This window comes from Leptonychotes weddellii, chromosome 1, assembly GCF_054177405.1.
Source record: "Leptonychotes weddellii isolate Sample4059 chromosome 1, ASM5417740v2, whole genome shotgun sequence".
Lineage (NCBI taxonomy): Eukaryota > Metazoa > Chordata > Mammalia > Carnivora > Phocidae > Leptonychotes > Leptonychotes weddellii.
Window position 1 is genome coordinate 96,673,962 of NC_138369.1, and position 6,000 is coordinate 96,679,961.

General features: G+C 34.4%; 1 long non-coding RNA gene across 9 annotated transcripts in view; it reads left to right on the top strand.

The window, feature by feature from the left end:
- The window catches only part of LOC145723030 (uncharacterized), a 52,522-nt gene that overhangs the window by 25,240 nt on the left and 21,282 nt on the right, over positions 1-6,000 (top strand). The window lies entirely within an intron of this gene.

A 6,000-nucleotide genomic window follows, 5' to 3' on the forward strand; every position in this document is an offset into this window, starting at 1 on the left:
ATTAATGTTAAATTAGCTTCAAGTGAGCAAAATAGTGATGTAACAGCTCTTGACATTACACAGTGCTCACAAGTGCATCTCATCTGTCATCACAGAATGCTATTTCAGTACCATTGACTACATTGCCTCTGCTATACTTTAGTTGTCATGACTTTTTATATCCTAATGGAAGTTTTTACCTCACGGTTTCTTCACCCATTGTTTCCTTCTCACTCTCCTCATCCCAGTCCACCACCAGTTTGTTCTTTGTGTTTATGGGTTTCCTTCTGTTTGTTTGCTTTCTTGTCCATTTGTTTTGATGTTGAGATTCCACATATAAGTAAAACCACATGGTATTAGTCTTTGTCTGATTTATTTCACTTAGCATCATACCCATCCATGGGTCACAAATGGGGCATTCTCATTCTCGTCTATGGCTGAGTTATATTCCTGTGTGTGTGTGTGTGTGTGTGTATATACATACATATATATATACACACATACATAAAACATCTTTCTCATCCATTTATCTATGGATGGACACTTATGTCACCTCCATATGTTAGCTATTGTAAACAATGGCAATAAACATAGACATTCCTATATCTTTTTGAATGTGTGTTTTTGTTTTCTTTGTGTAAATACTTAGGAGTGGAGTTGCTAAAACATGGTATTTCTCTTTTTAATGCTTTTGGGGAACCACCATACATTTTTCACGGAGTTTCATAATGTACACTCCCATTAAATGTGCATGAGGCTTCCCTTTTTACACATCCTGGCCGGCACTTGTTATTGCTTTTTGATCCCAGCTAGTGTGACTGGTGTGTGATTATACCTGATTTTAGTTTCATTTTGCATTTCCTTGATGATTAGTGATGTTGAGCATCTTTGCATGTTTCTGTTGGCCAGTTGGATGAGTTCTTTGGAATAAAGCCTGTTTAGGTCTTCTGCCCATTTTTTAATTGGAGTGTTTGGTTTTTTGTGTTGAGTTGTATAATTTCTTTACAGATTTTGAATATTAAGCTTCTCTGATATATCATTTGCAAATATGTTTTGCCATTCAGTAGGTTGCCTTTTGTATTGTTGATGATATCATTTGCTGTGTAAAAGATTTTTTTTTTAAGCATATTCCCGTTTTGTTTTTTTTTTCTTTTGTTTCTTCTGCCTAAAGAGGCATACGTAGAAAAATGTTGCTAAGGCCAATGGCCACGGATTACTATGTATGTTTTCTTTTAGGAGTTTAATGACTCCAGGTCCATTTTGTGCTTATATTTGTTAATGATATAAAAAATGGTTCCATTTGATTCTTTTGCATTTGGCTGTCTAGTCTTCCTTGCACAATTTATTGAAGAGACTGTCTTTTTCCCATTGACTATTCATGCCTCCTTTGTTGCAGGTTACTTGATCATACAGTTGTGGGTTTACTTCTGTGCTTCCTCTCCTGTTCCTTTGTTCTATGTGTCTGTGTTCCTGTACCACACTCTTTTGATGGCTATACATTTGTCATACATTTTGAAATCAGTGATTGTGTTACCTCCAGCTTTGTTTTGCTTAAGATTGCTTTGGCTCTTCAGAGTGTTTTGCAATTTCCATACACATTTGTAATTCATTTATTCCAGCTCTTTGAAAAACACTATTGTATTTTGATAGAGTTGCATTGAATCTGTAGTTTGCTTTTTGTAGTGCGGAATTTTAAAATTATTCGTACTTGTCAACTATGGGCATGTTATATATATATATATATATATATATATATCTCCATTGGTTGTGTTTCTCTTGAATTTCTTTCATCCGTGTTTTATAGTTTCAGAGTAGAAACCTTTGTGGTTAAGTTCGTTTCTAGGTCTTTGTCTTTTTGGTGCAATTGTAATTTTTGTGTGTATGCAATTTCTGTTTCCCCTACTTTGTTCTCAGTGTATTTTGAAACAACCAATTTATGTATATTAATTTTGTATCCTTTAACTTATGCATTTGTTCATTCTCATGGTTTTTTTGGTGGAATCTTTGGTGATATATATATATATATATATAAATAAATTGTGTCTCCTGCAAATATGACAACTTCTTTCTTACAAGTCTGGATTTTTTTTTTTTAATTTATTGTATGATTGCTGTGGGTAAGAGTTCCAGTACTCGACTGAATTAAAGTGGTGAATGTGGATATACTTGTCTTATTTCTGATTATAAAGAAGAAGCTTTCAGCTTTTCTTCATTTAGTATTATGTTTAGTTGTGTGTTTTTCTTATATGACCTTTTTTATGTTATGTTTCTCTATACCCATTTTTTTGAGAATTTTTTATCTTGAGCAAATGTTGAATTTTGTCAAATATTTTTGTGCATCTTGGGAGATGATCATATAGTTTTTATCCTTGCTTTTGTGTTAATGTGTTGTTTTAGATTATTTGATTTGGAATATTGAATCTTTTTGTGTCCTGGTAATATATATCATTTGATCATGGTGAATCATTTCTTTAATATAATTTTGAATTCAGTTTGGTAATAATATTTGTTTGGTAATATATTTGCATCTGTGGTCATTAGGGGTATTGGCCTGAAGTTCTGTTTTTCTACAGTGTGTTTGTCTTGTTTAGGTATTAGGGCAATGCTCACCTTGCAGAATGAATTTAAAACTTTGCTTCCTCTTCTGTTTTTGTTTCTTTTTTAATATATATATATTTTACTAGCTTGATGAAAGCATGTATTAACTCTTCTTCAGATGTTGGGAAAATTCACCTGTGAAGTCATCTGTCCTGGACTTTTGGCTTCTGGGAGGTTTTTTGTTTTTTTGGTTTTTTCTCTACTGATTGTATTTCCTTTTTTGTAATTTGTTAAATTTTCTATTTCTTTCTAATTCAGTTTTAGAAGATTGTGTGTTTATAGGTGTTTATTTCTTCTAAGTTGTCAATATTGTTGGGATTTAATTTTTCATATTTTCTTACAATCCTTTTTGTCTCTGTGTTGTCTGATGTTATTCCTTCCTTCCTTCCTTGGTGATTCTTGCTAAAGATTTATCAATTTTATCTTTTCAAATAGCTCCCCTTTTTAATCAGACTTTTTTTTTTTTTTAGTATCTTTTTGTTTCTGCTCCAATCTTTATTATTTTCTTTTTTCCACTAACTTTGGGACTTTTTGTTTTTCTTTTTCTAGTTCCATTAGGTGTATGGTTCAATTGTTTGAGATTTTTTTTTCTTGAGGTAGGCTTATGTTGCTATTACCTTTCCTCTTAGAATTACTTTAGCTGTCTTGAAAATATTTGTATCATTTTGTTTCCATTTCCATTAGTCTCCATGTAATTTTTAATTTCTTCTTTTGATTTCTTCACTGACCCATTTCTTTTTTTTTTAGTATCATGTTTAACCTACATGTGCTTGTATTTTATGCAGTTGTTTTCTTGTAATTGGTTCTAGTCATATTGCTGTGACCAAAAAAGATGTTCGATAGGATTTCAGTCTTCTTAAATTTTTTGAGGCTTGTTTTGTGGCCTAATATGTCATCTATGCAGGGGAATGTACCATGTGCACTTGAAAAAAATGTGTGATTTGTTATTTTGGGATGGAATGTTCTGAATATACCTATTAGGTCTTTCTAGTATAATGTGTTTTTCCAAGCCACTGTTGGCTTAATTTTCTGTTGGATTTTCTGTCTGGATGATCTGTCCTTTGTTGAGTGTTGAAGTCCCCTAATGTTATTATATTACTGTCAGATTCTCCCTTTATGCCTCTTAATATGGCTTTAAGTTTTTAGGTGCTTCTGTGTTGCATACATATATATTTATAATTTTTATGTTCCCTTGTTTTATTGATCATTTTATCATTATGCAATGCCCTTCTTTCTCTTTTGCTACAGTCTTTGTTTTAATGTCTATTTTGTCCAATAAAGTATTTTGTCCAATCTAGTATTTTTACCCTAGATTTTTTCCCTTCCATTTGCATGAAATATTGTTTTCCATGCCTTTACTTTCAGACTATACGTGTTTTCAGGTTTGAAGTGAGTCCCTTGGAGACAGCATATAAATGGGTCTTGTTTTTTTATCCAGTTACCCTATTTCTTTTGATTGGAACATTTAGTTCATTTACTTTTAATGTAATTATGGATAGGTATGTACTTATTACTATTTTGGTGATTATTTTCTGAATTGTTTCTGTAGTTCTTTTCATTCTTTTTTTGCTCTCCTTTTTGTGGTTTGATGGCTTTAGTGTTATGCTTTGATTCCTTTTTATTTTTTTGTGTATCTATTATAGGCTTTTGATTTGTGGTTACCATAAATAACATTGCATGTATATAGCAGTCTATATTAAGTTGATGTTGCTTAAGTTCAAACACGAACTAAAAGCACTAAATTTTTACTACCCCCTCAACATTTCATGTAAATGAGGTCATATTTTACATCCTTTTATTTTATGTATCCCTTGTCTAATTTTACTACATGTAATTGATTTTACTACTTTTGTGTTTTAACCTCCACATTGGCTTTATAACTGATTAATCAACCACCTTTACTATATGTTTTTTTTTTTTTACTAGAGATTTTTTTTTCTTTCATAATTCTCATTCTCATTCTTCAGTAATTCCTTTTAACATTTCTTATAAGTCTTGTTTGGTGGTGAACGCCTTTCTCAAACTTTTGTTTGAGAAACGCCTCATCTCTCCTTCAATTCCGAATCATAACCTTGCTGGATAGAGTATTCTTAGTTGTAGTTTTTTTTTTTGTTGTTGTTGTTTTCCTTTCAGCACTTTGAATATATCATGCCACTTCTTCCTGGCCTACAAAGTTTCTGCTGAAAAATCCATTCTTCTGCATCTTCTAATCTGTGGTTGATTTCCTCTAGTTTAAATTTTATTTCATTTATTCTTTAGCTCTAACTGGTCCTTTTAAAATATTTTTTATCTCTTTGTTGAAGTTCTCAGAGTTCTTCCACTCTTTTCTCAACTCCAGTGAGTATCTTTATGACCATGACTTTAATCTCTTTGTCAGGCATATTGCTTATCTCCATTTTGTTTTGCTCTTTTTCTGTAGTATTGTTTGGTTCTTTCATTTGGTCTTTGTTTCCTCATTTTCTCTCTTTGTTTGTTTTTATGTATTAGGTAGAGCAGCTATGTCTCCTGGTCTTGACAGTGATGACCTTGTGTAGAAGAGGTTCTGTAGTACCCTGTAGTGCAGTTCCCCTGGTCACCAGAATCAGGTGCCCCAGGGGCATTCCCTGTGCGGACTGCCTGCACCCTTCTGTGTGGCTGTGCTGTGATTGCTGTGGACATGCTAGTGGGTGGGGCTTGTCTTCAGCCCAGCTAGCTGTACTGACCCAATGTACTTACTCCCGGTGCTGTGGGCAGGGATTGCTCCCTGTGCTGATGAGAGGCTTAACTGCAGCCACTGTGGAATCTGTCGGTGGGCCTGGTGCTCAGCCTGTCTGTAATTAGCCTCTACAAGAGCTGCAAGTAGAGCAGTGGCAGGGCTTCATCCCTGCACAGCCAACAAGGAGGCCCAGCTGTTGGAACTGCAAGTGTGCTGGTGTGTGGGGTTATCTCTTCTGCCTCAGAGCAGAAATCCCTTTGGAGAGGCCCTGGTTCCAGCCAGGGCTACCTGCCAGGTATGGCCTGGCAGGAGCTGATTTGGAGAGGTGTATTTTCTAGGGCCTCATAGAATGTTTAGATGAGCCTTTCAATTGGTTGGTGTATGTTCTCAGACAATAGGAACTCCATAGTGTAAAGCCCAGTCAGGTAAAACTTGGGGTTCTGTGGTGTTTCAGGCCACAGTGATGCTGCTGCAAACTCTTGTGAGTATAGGCACTCTAGTTTATATTTAGAGTCCTCATTAGCTGGTGCCCATGTTTAAACATTCTGACAGCATTTTTCAAATAAAGGCTGCGTCTTGAGTCTCTATCTAAATTCCCTGCTCTTCCTCTTTATTTCATAAATGTGACTTAATATTATCCCCATAGATGGTATGTGCTGTGGCCAATATTCAAACAGTCCTATCAGTTTGAGCTGCTGCTTTTGTGGTAGGAGTTGATATGCAATCTA